The sequence below is a fragment of the Leopardus geoffroyi genome, chromosome B1 (assembly GCF_018350155.1).
Source record: "Leopardus geoffroyi isolate Oge1 chromosome B1, O.geoffroyi_Oge1_pat1.0, whole genome shotgun sequence".
NCBI lineage: Eukaryota > Metazoa > Chordata > Mammalia > Carnivora > Felidae > Leopardus > Leopardus geoffroyi.
This window is the reverse complement of record NC_059327.1, coordinates 15,159,437-15,174,002: the sequence shown is the minus strand read 5'-3', so window position 1 is coordinate 15,174,002 and position 14,566 is coordinate 15,159,437. Positions and strand designations below refer to the sequence as shown.

The window sequence follows — 14,566 nt, the reverse complement described above, 5'->3', positions numbered from 1 at the left end:
CCCACAAGACTACTCTTGATAGCTGCATATTTCCAATTGTGTAGTGCAAGCAAAGGGAAGGCAGAAAGGCAGGAAGGGGCCTAACATTTGTTAAATGCCACCTGCTGTAAGGACCAGGGACTGCCCATGGCATTCGTGTTTATTCTCTTTGATCGCCACATCAACCATAATATATAGATGTTAATCTCTATTTTACAGACAAGGAAATTCAAACTCTGGGAGAATACATAATCTAGCCAAAGTCATGCAGTTTATAGGTTAAAGGCTGGAATTATAATCTGTGTGATTCCCAAATCCCACTCCACCATGAAGTTCCTTATTTTATTTTGCAATCAATGTAACTGGGATATTTCTGCCCTAAAATAATAAGTAGGAATACTGGTCTCTATACTTCAACTTAACATCCATGGGTATGCCTTTAGTATTTGTAGGTGTCATTACATTACAACAACTGGCTTTTATTTGAATAGCAGGCATTATACTACATAGAGATTTGTGATATTCTGGTCTAAACTGAATGAAAGCTGTTGGGTTCTTTAAGATTAACCTGCTCTGTGGGACGCCTGGGTGGCTCTGTTGGTTATGTGTCTGACTTTGGCTCAGGTCATGATCTCGCTGTTCCCAGTTCAAGCCCCGTGTCGGGCTCTGTGCTGACACCTCAGAGCCTGGAACCTGTTTCAGATTCTGTGCCTCCCTCTCTCTCTGCCCCTCCCCTGCTCATGCTCTGTTTCTCTTGCTCTCAAAATAAATAAATATTAAAAAAAAAGATTAACCTGATATGTAATTTTAAAGCAACTCCCAGATATTGTCAATTTTACCAAAAAAAAAAAAAAAAAAAAAAAGACTAACCTAGTATGGTATCATAAAATAGAAATAAATTGAATTGCTATGGAGTTGCTACTTCTGAATTTAAAACTAGACAAGATGAAGCAGATCTCTATAGTTTTTACTTAAATAATTCATTTTTTAATGTTTATTCATTTTTGAGAGAGAGAGAGAGTGCGAGCACAGGACGGGCAGAGAGAGAGGGAGACACAGAATCTGAAGCAGGCTCCAGGCTCTGAGCTGTCAGCACAGAGCCCTAGGCAGGGCTTGAACTCACAAATCATGAGATCATGACCTGAGCCGAAGTCAGACGCTTAACTGACTGAGCCACCCAGGCGTCCCTTAAGTAATGCATTTTTTGATCAAACAACATATATGCTTACGTATGGGCAAATAAAACCAACCTTAAAATACTAATTTCATTTCCTCTGCTATTTTTTGAAGGAAAAAAAGAAAAAAAAAGATGATGCTAATCTACTATTAGGCAGCAAAACAATGTTTCAAGAAAACCAAGTGACTTGAATAAAGAAAATTCTCAAAGATGTGTAGGTCATAAACCTGCAGACAGCATGGCACAGCAATCAGTGTGTTCAAACTCCAGCCGTATCAACATGTTAACTTGAAGACTGAGGCATCTATAAAAGTAATCGTATACTCAGGGGCATGGAATCTGGGAGTCAGCAGACTGCTTCTATGAAGAGTTTCTTTGTTACTTTGTTCTTTGTTACTCTACAGTCTTCCAAAAAATATCTAAGATCAAACTGCTTAGTTAGCTTTTAAGAGTGTGACTTTGGGGGGAAAAATATGTATGTGTATATATATATATATATATATATATATATATATATATATATACACACACACACACACACACATACACACACACACACACACACACATATATATATATATATATACACACACATACATATAGCACCATACTTATTTTGTTTTCTTTTCCTAAAAATACTGTAAAAAGCAGGAGGAGCCAAGATGGTGGAACAGCATGGAAGTTTTTTTGTGTGTCTTGCGTCCATGAAATACGGTCAGACCCACACTAAACCATCCTGCACACCTAGAAAACTGATTGGAGGATTAAGACAACACTCTGCACAACCTGAAACACAGAATTCAGCAGGTACACAGCGCAGAGAGGTGAACTGGGGGAGAGAGAAGTCACAGAGGGCAGGGAGCTTTGTGTGGGGAGAGAGGACAGAGATGGGAGTGGGGAGGAGTACGGGAAAAGCACCACCATTCCCCCCCCCCTCCCCAAACAGCCGGAGAGAAAGTGGAAAAGCGGAAATAGCCGCAGGGACTGAACTAAAAAGGGAGAAAGGAGAATGGAGAGGGTTTAAATTCCATTAAGACTCTATAAACAGGGTGACCGCAGAGCCTGAAACTCCGCAGCTCCATATGTGGCAGTGCTCTGGTGGGAAAGGCGAATCCCCAGGAGCAGGGTGAAGTCTGGGGGGTCCTCAGGTCACATGGGGAGAGGTGGTTCCCCTGCTGGGAGGACGTTCAGTAGAGGCTGTGCGGCCACCCCACAGGCAAATGTGCCAGCGGACCCTTTCAGAGAACAATCAGATTTTCAGGTGCTGGAACAAGGCCATTAAGGGTGAAGCCTGGTGCCAGATGTGTGTTGCGATTTTCCATAATTCCCAAAACGCTGCTGCTACACGACTGTGTGAGCTTTTTCTGGGGCAAGCTGGCACCCAGCCTCAGTCTTGGGCATCGGCACCAGCACGATCCTGCGACCATTCCTGGGTGCAGCCGGCAGCCAGCCATTGCTCAGCGAGACCCTCCCCCAGAGGATCCGAGCGGGTCACAGCCGCAGTCCCTCAGAAGTGAGGGGTCAGGAAACACAGCCGCATCTGAGATAAAACTCAGGAGGGAGGTGCCGCCTGGCAACCTGATAGGTAGTTCATGGGCAGTGCAAAACCAGGGAGTGAATGGAAGCCGGAGATGAAGGGTGGGTGCGTGACTGCTGATCAGGGAGAACAGAGTTCCAATACTAGAGACTGGGTAGCTGGGTGACGCCATTTTCACCCCTCCCACACATGAGCATACACGCCTGCATATTTTCAGACCACAATGCTATGAAACTCGAAATCAACCACGAGAAAAATTTGGAAAGGTAACAAGTACTTGGAGACTAAAGAAAATTCTACTAAAACATGAATGTGCTAACCAACAAGTTAAAGGGGAAATTTAAAAGTACATGGAAGCCAATGAAAATGGTAACACCACAGCCCAAAACCTCTGGGATACAGCAAAGTGGTCATATGAGGGAAGTATATAGCAATCCAGGCCTTCCTAAAGAAGGAAGAAAGGTCTCAGACACACAACCTCACCTTACGCCTTAAAGAGCTGGAAACATAACAGCAAATAAAACCCAAAACCGGCAGAAGACAGGAAATAATAAAGATTAGAGCAGAAATCAATGCTATGGAAACCAAAAACAAACAAACAAACAGTAGAACAGACTGATGAAACCAGGTGCTGGTTCTTTGAAAGAATTAACAAAATTGAAAAACCACCAGCCAGTTTGATCAAAAAGAAAAAGGAAAGGACCCAAATAAATAAAATCGAGAATGAAAGAGGAGAGATCACAACCAACACAGCAGAAATGAAAACAATAATACGAGAAAATTATGCAATTATACACCAATAAAATGGGCAATCTGGAAGAAATGGACAAATTCCTAGAAACATACAAATTACTAAAACTGAAACAGGAAGAAATAGAAAATGTGAACAGACCCATAAGCAGTAAAGAAATCAAATTAGTAATCAAAAATCTACCAAAAAACAGAGTCCAGGGCCAGATGGCTTTCCAGGGGAATTCTACCAAACATTTAGGGAAGAGTTAACACCTATTCTCTTGAAGTTGTTCCAAAAAATAGAAATGGAAGGAAAACTTCCAAACTCTTTCTACGAAGCCAGCATTACCTTGATTCCAAAACCAGACAAAGACCCCACTAAAAAGGAGAACTATAGACCAATTTCCCTGACGAACATAGATATAAAAATCCTCAATAAGATATTAGCCAACCAGATCTAACAATACATTAAAAAAAATTATTCACCACAAGCAAGTGGGATTTATACCTGGGATGCAGGGCTGGTTCAATATCCGCAAAACAATCAATGTGATTCATCACGTCAATAAAAGAAAGGACACGAACCACATGATCCTCTCAATAGATGCAGAGAAAGCATTGACAAAATACAGCATCCTTTCTTGATAAAAAAAAAACCCTCAAGAAAGTAGGGATAGAAGGAGCATACCTCAAGATCATAAAAGGCATACACAAACGACCCAACACTAATATCATCCTCAATGGGGAAAAAAATGAGCTTTCTCCCTAAGGTCAGGAACAAGACAGGGATGTCCACTCTCGCCACTGTTATTCAACATAGTATTGGAAGTCTTAGCCTCTGCAATCAGACAACACAAAGAAACAAAAGGTATCCAAATCAGCCAGGAGGAGGTCACTCTTCACAGATGACGTGATACTCTATATGGAAAGCCCAAAAGTTTCCACCAAAAAACTGCTAGAACTGATCCATGAATTTAGCAAAGTCACAGGATATAAAATCAGTGCACAGAAATTGGTTGCATTCCTATACACCAACAATGGAGCAACAGAAAGAGAAATCAAGGAATCAATCCCATTTACAATTACACCAAAACCCATAAAATACCTAGGAATAAATCTAACCAAAGAGGTGAAAAATCTCTACATTGAAAACTATAGAAAGCTTATGAAAGAAATTGAAGAAGACACAAAAAAATGGAAAAATATTCCATGTTGCTGGATAGGAAGAATAAATATTGTTAAAATGTCAATACTATCCAAAACAATCTACATATTCACTGCAGTCCCTATCAAAATAACACCAGCATTCTTCACAGAGCTAGAGCAATCGTAAAATTTGTATGGAACCAGAAAAGACCCCGAATAGCCAAAGAAATCTTGAAAAAGAAAACCAAAGCAGGAGGCATCACAATCCCGGACTTCAACCTGTATGCCAAAGCTGTAATCATCAAGACAGTATGTACTGGTACAAGAACAAGACACTCAGATCAATGGAACAGAATAGAGAATCCAGGAAACAAAAAGCAAAAATGAACTTTTGGGACTTCATCAAAGTAAAAAGCTTCTGCACGGCAAAGGAAACAATCAGCAAAACTAAAAGGCAACCAATGGAATGGGAGAAGATATTTGTAAATGACATATCACATGAAGGATTAGTATCCAAAATCTATAAAGAAATTATGAAACTCAGAACCCAAAGAAACAAATAATCCAGTGAAGAAATGGGCAAAAGACATGAATAGACACTTCTCCAAAGAAGACATCCAAATGGCCAACCAACACATGAAAAAATGCTCAACATCATTCATCATCAGGGAAATACAAATCAAAACCACAATAACATACCACCTCACACCTGTCAGAATGGCTAACGTTAACAACTCAGGCAACAACAGATGTTGGCGAGGATCCAGGGAAAGAGGATCTCTTTTGCATTGTTGGTGGGAATGCAAGCTGGTGCAGCCACTCTGGAAAACAGTATGGAGGTTCCTCAAAACATTAAAAATAGAACTACCCTACGACCCAGCAATTGCACTACTAGGTATTTATCCAAGGGATACAGGTGTGCTGTTTCGAAGGGGCACGTGCACCCCAATGTTTATAGCAGCACTATCGACAATAGCTTTCCAAAGTATGGAAAGAGCCCAAATGTCCATTGATGGATGAATGGATGAAGAAGATGTGGTGTATATATATACAATGGAGTATTACTTGGCAATCAAAAAGAATGAAATCTGGCCATTTGCAACTACATGGATGGAACTACAGGGTATTATGCTAAGCAAAATTAGTCAGAGAAAGACAAATACCACATGACTTCACTCATATAAGGACTTCAAGATACAAAACAGATGAACATAAAGGAAGGGAAGCAAAAATAATATAAAAACAGGGAGGGGGACAAAACAGAAGAGACTCTTAAATATGGAGAGCAAACAGAGGGTTACTGGAAGGGGTGTGGGAGGGGGGGATGGGCTAAATGGGTAAGGGGCATTAAGGAATCTACTCCCGAAATCATTGTTGCACTTGGATGCTAACATGGATGTAAATTTAAAAAATAAATTAAATTTAAAAAAATAAAATAAGCTATGAAAGAGAGAGAGAAAGAAAGAAAGAAAGAAAGAAAGAAAGAAAGAAAGAAAGAAAGAAAGAAAATAATTGTGGTACACCCATACAGCGGAATTCTACTCAGGCAGAGACATGATGAATTTCAAAAACATGATGTTGAACAAAAGAAGCCAGATGCAAAGAAAGTACACAGTGTGTCCTCCCAGTCTCCCCACATCCTAGAAGAGGCGAAACTAACCCACAGAAACCAAAGTCAGAGGAGAAGTGACGTTCAGTGGGAGACCAGAAGACAGATGGAGGGGAGCTTCCCGTGCTGATGGATTTGTTCTCTTATCTCCATCAGAGGGGCAGTTACCCAGGTGTACACAAATGTAAACACATGTTGCGCTGCACACTTAGGATTTATTGTTTTACTGCATGTAAATAACACCTCAGTAAAAGTAAATACATAAAATGTAAAACACAGAAGCAGTGACCACGCATGGCAGGTGGTAACAGTGGAGAGTGGGAAGGAAGGGAGGGTTCAGGAGAGGTTCGGTGGAATCATCTTATTTATCCTCTCTGAGCCCCACCTGCAAAGCGGATATAATAACACGATCTTTGCCGAACTGTTGGAAAAAATAATAATACAAAAAATAAAAATACTGTAAAAAGCAGCAAAAGCTCTTGGTGGATTCACTTGCATGTAATATTATTAATTCTTTTATTTGTTATTGTTTTGCTTTGTTGTAACCACAAGGCTAACCGTCACACTGTGCCACACTTCTAATGGCTGCTTTTCTTACTGCCTTCCCTCCAGGGGACTTGACTCTCATTAAAGTGAAAAGGGACATGAACTGAATTTTCATAGAGTTCCTGGACAAACTGCAAGAAAGACACAGGCAGAAGAGACACGGTACGGTGATGTAAGAGTCAGGGGAAAGACAGGAGGGCAGAGATTTTGCAGGTAATACTTTATAAAAGATGTGCATGGCTAACTTACGGAATTTTGGCTGCAACTTCCAACCAGAAATATGGATGGTTCACTAGGCTGGCATGTAAAGAAGCAAAATCTGCCAGCCCAAAATGTGTCTCTTTGCATGTGGATTATTTTAAGCTAAATATTTTTTTATTTTATTTTAGAGAGAGTGTGTGAGCAGGGGAGAGGGGCAGAGACAGACAGACAGACAGAGAGAATCCCAACAAGGCTCCATGCCCAGCACAGAGCCCGACACAGGGATCCATGGACACAGATCCATGACCCTGGGATCGTGAACTTAGCCGAAACCAAGAAATGGACGCTTAACCAACTGAGCCACCCAGGCACCCCTAATCTGATTATTATTATTTAAAAAAAATTTTTTTGTTCATTTATTTTTGAGAGAGAGAGAGGGAGAGACAGAGCACAAGTGAGAGAGAGAAGGAGACAGAGAATCCAAAGCAGGCTCCAGGCTCTGAGTTGTCAGCATGGAGCCTGACATGGGCCTTGAACTCACAGACTGCAAGATCATGACCTGAGCTGAAGTCAGACACTTAACTGACTGAGCCACCCAGGCTCCCCTAAGCTGATTATTTTTAAGAACAAAAAAGTCAAGAAGAAACTTTGACCTTCCCCCTAACTACCTAAAACTTTTTTTAGATAGAGGGCTGGCTGGCTCCAGGAAGGCAGGCACTACCACAGACAACTACAGTATAATATGAAGAAAGTATGGTAGACTGGGAGGAACCTAGCAAGGCCTATTTGATCAAAGTCCTTTCTATGTCCCATTGTTTCTGGATGGCCCCACAAACATGCTTCCTAAACATTTACTCTTTCCATTCTTTCCGTGAATGACGTCTCTTCCCCCTGAAGCCCCAGGCCCCTACCCTCTTCTCCTTAGTTCAGAATGATATATGTGCCTTGTTTTGCCTGACTGTCTTTGGATCTCTCACGTTTACGTGGACTCCTCATACACACATAATCAGATTTGATTTTCTCCCGTTCATCTGTCTCCGTCAATTTAATTTCTTAGACCAGTCAGAAGAACCTCGTAGGGTACAGGAAAATTTCCCAACCTCATAGGCGCCAACTCCCCTAGTCACCATCATGCTAACTACATAGAAGCTTTGCCGGAATAAAATAAATCTACAAATCATAGATGTTCTATAACAGATCTATTTTAGTAAATTCCCATCATAAGTCTTCCCTGGTATCACTAAACACCACAACGAACACCTTTCAGATCAAGGGTCCCACATCCTCCTTGCCCCAGGTTTCCTATTGCCACCACTTCTGCTTATGTGGCAGGATCACTGCTGTCTAATAATCACACAGAGCGTGGCATCTCACGCTGGTGAAGTCACTTCTCTCCTGGTTCCCGGCTTTCTTGAGCGGACATAAGTCTGTGCCCTACCGACGAGCAGGGGGAGAGTCTGAACAGAAGTGCCTTGTTGATCAGGCTGGCGACTTAACTAGCAAGTAGGTCACATCAGGCTGGTTATCTTGTCCTCAGTGGAAATATTTCTCATCTGCCTGGGAGAGCTGCAAGCCATCGAGAGACCTTCAGAGGCAAGCAATAATCACTATTGACTTTCCTGCCACATCCTATCCAGGTGAAGCGGTGCGCTTGTGAGGCAGTAGAAGGTCTATGTACCTTGGGAGTAGCTTTTAATTCTCGAGAGGCAGCACAGGGATGGGGTAGTTTGCTCTTAGTAGAAATGCCTGGAAGATAAGGAATGAAGGAAGCAGACCCTAAAGGGAGACGTGTCTTTGGCTGTCTATCCAGAGCTGAAGTCTTAAGGAAGGCAAAGAATATGACCAGGAGGAAATTCAGCTGATTCAGCCTAAAGAGGAGGCCTTTCTCTAGACGGGGACTCTCACAGGGTAAGACTTCTGTCAAATCTCCTGAGGGGATGGTAGGAAGGTGTGAGCTTCTGCCTTAAACTTTCACACCTAGAGCAACTTGCCCTCATCAGCAGAGGGTGGGTAGAGGGGAAACTAACTTTAATATAGGTATGAATTTCTTAGAAGAGTGGGGTATAAAGGCAGTTGTGATCCAGAGATCAAAGTGTCCAATAGTCTAAAATGAGCCTACAGCATCTTAAAGTTCACATTAAAAATCTTTTCTTAATGTTTATTTTTGAGAGAAAGAGAGACACAGTGCGAACAGGGGAGGAGCAGAGAGAGAGGGAGACACCGAATCTGAAGCAGGCTCCAGGCTCTGAGTTGTCAGCACAGAGCCCAAAATCAAGACCTGAGCTGAAGTTGGACGCTTAACCGATAGAGCTACCCAGGAACTTGAGGCATGATGTTTTTAAATCAAAAACTGAAAGTTTTCTGACACCCAAAGCACAGGCAATAAAAGAAAAAGAGAGAAAAAACTTCTGTGCATCAGAGGACATTATCAACAGAGTGAAAAAGAAAACCCATGGAATCTGAGAAATTATTTGCGAATCATCAATCTGATAAGGGATTAATATCCAGAATATATAAAGAACTCGTACAACTCAACAACGACAACCGAAAAACCAACTACAAATGGGCAAAGGATTGAATAGGTATTTCTCCAAAGAAGATCTGCAAATGGCCAAGAAGCACATGAAGAGATGCTTAACATCACTAGCTACTAGGGAAATGCGAATCAAAACCATAATGAGACACGACTTCACAGCCATCAGGATGGCTGTTATAAAAAACAACGATGTAACAAGTATTGGAGAGGATGCGGTGACATTGGAGCACCTACCACATGGCTGGGAGACACGTGAAGTGGCGTAGCCGCTGTGGAAAATGGCATGGCAGTTCCTCGAAAGAAGAAAGGAAAGAAAGAAACAGAATTACTGTATGAGTCAGCAATTTCACTGCTAAGTATACACACAAAGGAACTGAAAGGACAGAGTTTCAGTTCGGGAAGACGAAAAAATTCCGGAGGTGGATGACGGCGGTGGGTTATACGGCAGTGTGTGAATGTACTTCATGCCCCCGAACTGTATACTCAAGAATGGTTAAAGTGGCACGTGTTATTTATGTTTCACCATGATGAAAAGCTCAAAGACTCTGAAAACTTACAAGCTTTAAAAAATTAAAGGAAAAGTTCATGAAAACTAAATCAAAATTAAAACCTACAATTCATTCATCAGTCCCCATAGCCACGTGCCACGTGTACAATTTCTGCTCCTTCTGGTCATTCCACTGACTGTGAGCAGCCATCTGTGGCCTTTTGGCTGGCTCATCAAAATCACCTTGGATGAGCATCATTTCTTCTAATTCTCCTCCTCTAGCCCACCAGCTACATCCTACGTCCCGCAGACCACACCTGCCGGTTATTAAGTGTTGCTCTGCCCCTCCCCCACTGTCCTCTGGTCTCTGTGTTTTCATTCACCACCTCCTGCTGCTCTAGGCTCAATCTCTATGCAGTTGGACATGTGGGTATTGCTAACTACTGACCCGGATAAGCAAGAAACACAATTCAATAGACGTTTGCTCTTTGCAGATGATCCCGGAACAGGAGAGCCTTGGGGTGGCCCGTCCATATCCATTTATTCGCAGTGGCATTGCAACAAACGTTTTGTGGCTGGGGATTTCAAAGAAACGGGATTTTATTAATTTATGTGCTGAACCAGCATTACAACAGTTCATGCAGAGTTTGCAAGTGTTTGGGTTGTGAGCATGGACAACATGAAACCCTTAACGAAAAACTTTCACAGAACTATTTCCAGCAGTTTAGCTATGCGAGAATAGCTTTCATATGACGATACCCTGAAAATAAAATCACTTTTTACTTAAAGCTGCTCGTCTAGTTGCTGTTTTAAACTTTATCCCAAGAACAGAGATGTTACTCAGTAAAATGAAACTGCAGCCTTCTCAACAGCAAGGTTCACTAATTGTTAAATGTTTTCTGGTGATGATTTTTTTTTTAATTTTTGAATTTATAATGATTATTATAAAAGTGGTTGTTGATAGTATCACTATAATTTACTTTCTAACAGAATGAGTTTTATTTTTAAATGTAAGAGCTACAGGTCTGATAATATTAGAATTTATTTTGTGCCATTTCTATAATGATGCCAGGAAACTGTCTTCTCAGCAGTATTTTTCAATGTTTCAGATTATTAACAAAATTATCTGTTTTAAAACCATGGCATTAAAATATACCCTCAATAAACTATTATAGCGTCCAGGTCTTTGAAGTTTGTATAAATAATGATGATGTAAACATTTTTCTCTACAAAGTAAAGTTTAAATTTCTACCAGAATAGAGCCCTTCTTTGATTAGAAATGTGATTCCCAGGGGCGTCTGGGTGGTTTAGTCGGTTGAGCTTCCGACTTCAACTCAGGTCATGATCTTGCAGTTAGTTCATGGGTTCGAGCCCCACGTCGGGCTCTGTGTTGCCAGCTCAGAGCCTGGAGCCTCCTTGGGATTCTGTGTCTCCCTCTCTGTCTGCCCCTCCCCCACTCACGCTCTGTCTCTCAAAAATAAACAAACATTAAAAAAACAATTTAAAAAAAAAGATATGTGATTCCCAAATTGTGAACCAAAGCACCCCCGGGATGACACGGCAAACTCCAGAGGCACTGTGGGCTATTAAGGTGTTGGGGACACAGGTGTCAGTTGGACACCACATGAACTATGTCGTTTAGACCTAAGTAGTGAATAAAGACAATTGTAAGGTGTTTTGTTATGTTTTCTTTTTTTGTTTTGTTTTGTTTTGTTTTTTTTTGGCCGCAGGGCTGCAGGAATCAGGGAAATTTGGGAATCTCTGGATTAGAAAGATCAGTGGCCACAAAATACAAGATAACTGAGAAGTCCTTATGTAGTATAACCCTGTTGTTTTACACATGAGAACACGGTTCAAATCTGATATCTGTGGTGGGCCCTAAACACTCAGCCTCCTGGCTCTCTGGTCAGGGCTATAAGTCAGAAGATCTGATGAACGTGAAGTCTGTTGAGGCTTCCATTCTTCTGCTGCCCCTCTGCCTCACTGCTTCCTGGTCAGTAGACCCAAACTGTGAAGCCCCAGCTTGACCACCTCCCAGCTGAACAGCTCCAGCCAAGTTCCTGACCCTCTGTGAACCCACACTTCCTCACGGGCAAAATCAGTGGGATGATGATAATTGCCAACAAGAAAACGGAATCACTTCCAGAATCAGTAGAAATAATGCACTTGAAAAAGCCTTGTAAACTGCCAAGCACTTTATAAATTGTTTTTCACCAAACAGTATTTAAACATCTATGTTACAAGCACTGGGGAGACAAAAAAGGAAATCAAAATCACCTCTGTGTTTAAGAGGCTTATCTCTCTGGGAGGGGAGAAATAGAAATGATTATAACAAAAATTGATTCACGTTACAATGGTAGTAATGACCAAGTATAAGGTGAATAGGGAAGAAGGTCCTCCTGAGGGGGTCAGGAAGTCCTGGCCGAAGAGACAGGGCCTTCAGTCTGACTCAGAGAGTAAGTAATGGATGGGGGAGGGACAGCAGGCCACAGAGGGGGAACAGCCCGGACCAATGAGAGAGGTGAAGGATTAGACTGCCTTCTGGATGGCATAGCACTCCACAGGGCTGGAGGGAGAAGGACAGGAAACAAGAGATGAGAGGTTACAGATGGGAGACTAAATGCGTGCGCTGGATCTTGGTTGTTCAGGGCCTGGCACTCCTTTCAAAGGAGTGGACGTTACCCCGAAAACCTTGTGCAGTGCGCAGCTCCTCCTCCCGGCCTGCATCTCAGATGGAGGCTCTGTAAATCTCGCCTCTTTAAAATTGACAGCAATACCTTAAGTTACTGGCACGTGGGTTTCATTTTCTTCGTGGCCATTTAATTCTGTCACACATAATGTCCCTAAGTGAAAGTCATTTTCCCGTCTGTCACATTCACTAAGACAAGACGCCTGTCCTCACTGAAGCCCTACGAGGAGGCGCCCTCGCACCCTTCCACATTGAACGCCAGTGGAAAAAAGGCCTTTATTATGGAATTCATTCACGATCAAGGGACCTCAGCTTTTGTGTGGGTTCCCTCACAATGTGTCAAGCAGGTAGCCCCATTACCCGTGTGGCTCAGGCCCACAATGTCACAAGTGTGGGAGGATCACAACCCAGAACGGGGATGCAGTCACGTTTTGGGCAGCTCTCTTTGCTGAACATGCACAAGGCCCTGGGGTCCCACCTGTCGAACAGACTGACCTTTGAGAAGTCTGGCTCTTTCCTCCAGAAGCGAACGGGCTCCGTGGAGGTCCCCGCCGACTTGGCAGAGCCTTCCGGAAGGCAGAAGCTCCTCCTGCGTCGGGGCGCCAGAAGGTCAAGCTCGCGGGATGGGCTGCAGGTCACACGCATGCGCACTCACCTCGCCGCGTCTCCGTGGACGTTTTATTAGCTCACGTCACCGCAAGAAGGACGAGGAATAGTAGGAGTATTTTGAGACAGAGAGAGACTGAAGTCATATAGGTTTTATTTTATTTGTTTATTTATTTTAAAATGTTTGCTTATTTGTGAGTGGGGGAGGGGCAGAGAGACAGGGAGACCCAGAATCCGAAACAGCTCCAGGCTCCGAGCTGTCAGCACAGAGCCCAACTCCGGGCTCGAACCCACGAAGAGCAAGATCATGATCTGAGCCCAAGTGGGGCGCTTAACCGACTGAACCACGCAGGCGCCCCCATATGGCTTTTATTGTAGCCTATCGTTGTAATAGTTGTGTTTTATTATTAATTGTTGTTAATCTGCTGTGCCTATTTTATAAGTTAAGCTTTATTACAGGTATGTGCGTACAGGAAAAAACAGTGTATGTAAGGTTCGGCACTATGCATGGTTTCAGGCAGTCACTCCAGGTCTTAGAATGTAGCCCCGATAGAACAGGGGGGACTTCTGTGCTTGCCCCGACCTCGGCAAAGCCTGGCTTCCAGAGCCTGTCAAGACAGAGATGCTCTCTTGTTTTCTGTCTTGATCTCAAGTTTGTTGCTTCCTCTCAACATCACACAGTTGCTTTGGTCAGGAGTGACTAAGCCATGGGTGGATTCAGGCCTCAAAATCCCTGGGATGAAACGGGGTTCGAACGGAACCAAGAGGTGGCAGGTGTCCCCCCAGTTGAAGGCACCCCACAGCACAGCATGTGGGGTACAGGCACCTCACTCCCTCCTACGCTGCAATCAGACCTGATAACAAGCCTCTGTGGCCGGACTCTAGCAACTCTAGCAATAATTTAATTATTATTTATTCACTGCTTATTATTCTTCTATGCCAGGTGTTACAATAAATGTTAATCCTCATAATCCACCTGTGCATTAAGTTCTAGTGTCACCTTTGAACTAAGTTATAATATTACCACCACTTGAGGTAAGGAAACCGAAGCTTGTAGAAGTTAAAGTTTCTCCCAAGTCACATAGGCTGTAAGTGGCAGAACTAGGATTTGAACTCAGGTCTGACTCCAAAGCCCCACGTCCTCACTGGAGGGATGGGAGCAAGAAGAGAGGTTCTGCAGGAAGACTCCAGGGTCCTGACACTCCTATATGTGTCCAGTATCAGTGTGTTTGTCTCTCTTGATCCAGGATAGATCAGTGCTGATGGTTTTAAAACTCCTAACTGAACCAGTCAGAATATACATAGCAATGAGTCTCAACCC

General features: G+C 42.8%; 1 long non-coding RNA gene across 1 annotated transcript in view; it reads right to left on the bottom strand.

Moving 5' to 3' along the window:
- LOC123585220 overlaps positions 1-13,238 on the bottom strand; it is a 56,455-nt gene extending 43,217 nt beyond the window's left edge. The window contains exon 1 of the long non-coding RNA XR_006705986.1: positions 13,135-13,238. This is a non-coding gene — a long non-coding RNA (uncharacterized LOC123585220). The remainder of the gene's footprint in view (positions 1-13,134) is intronic.
- Between the last annotated feature and the right edge of the window lie 1,328 nt (positions 13,239-14,566).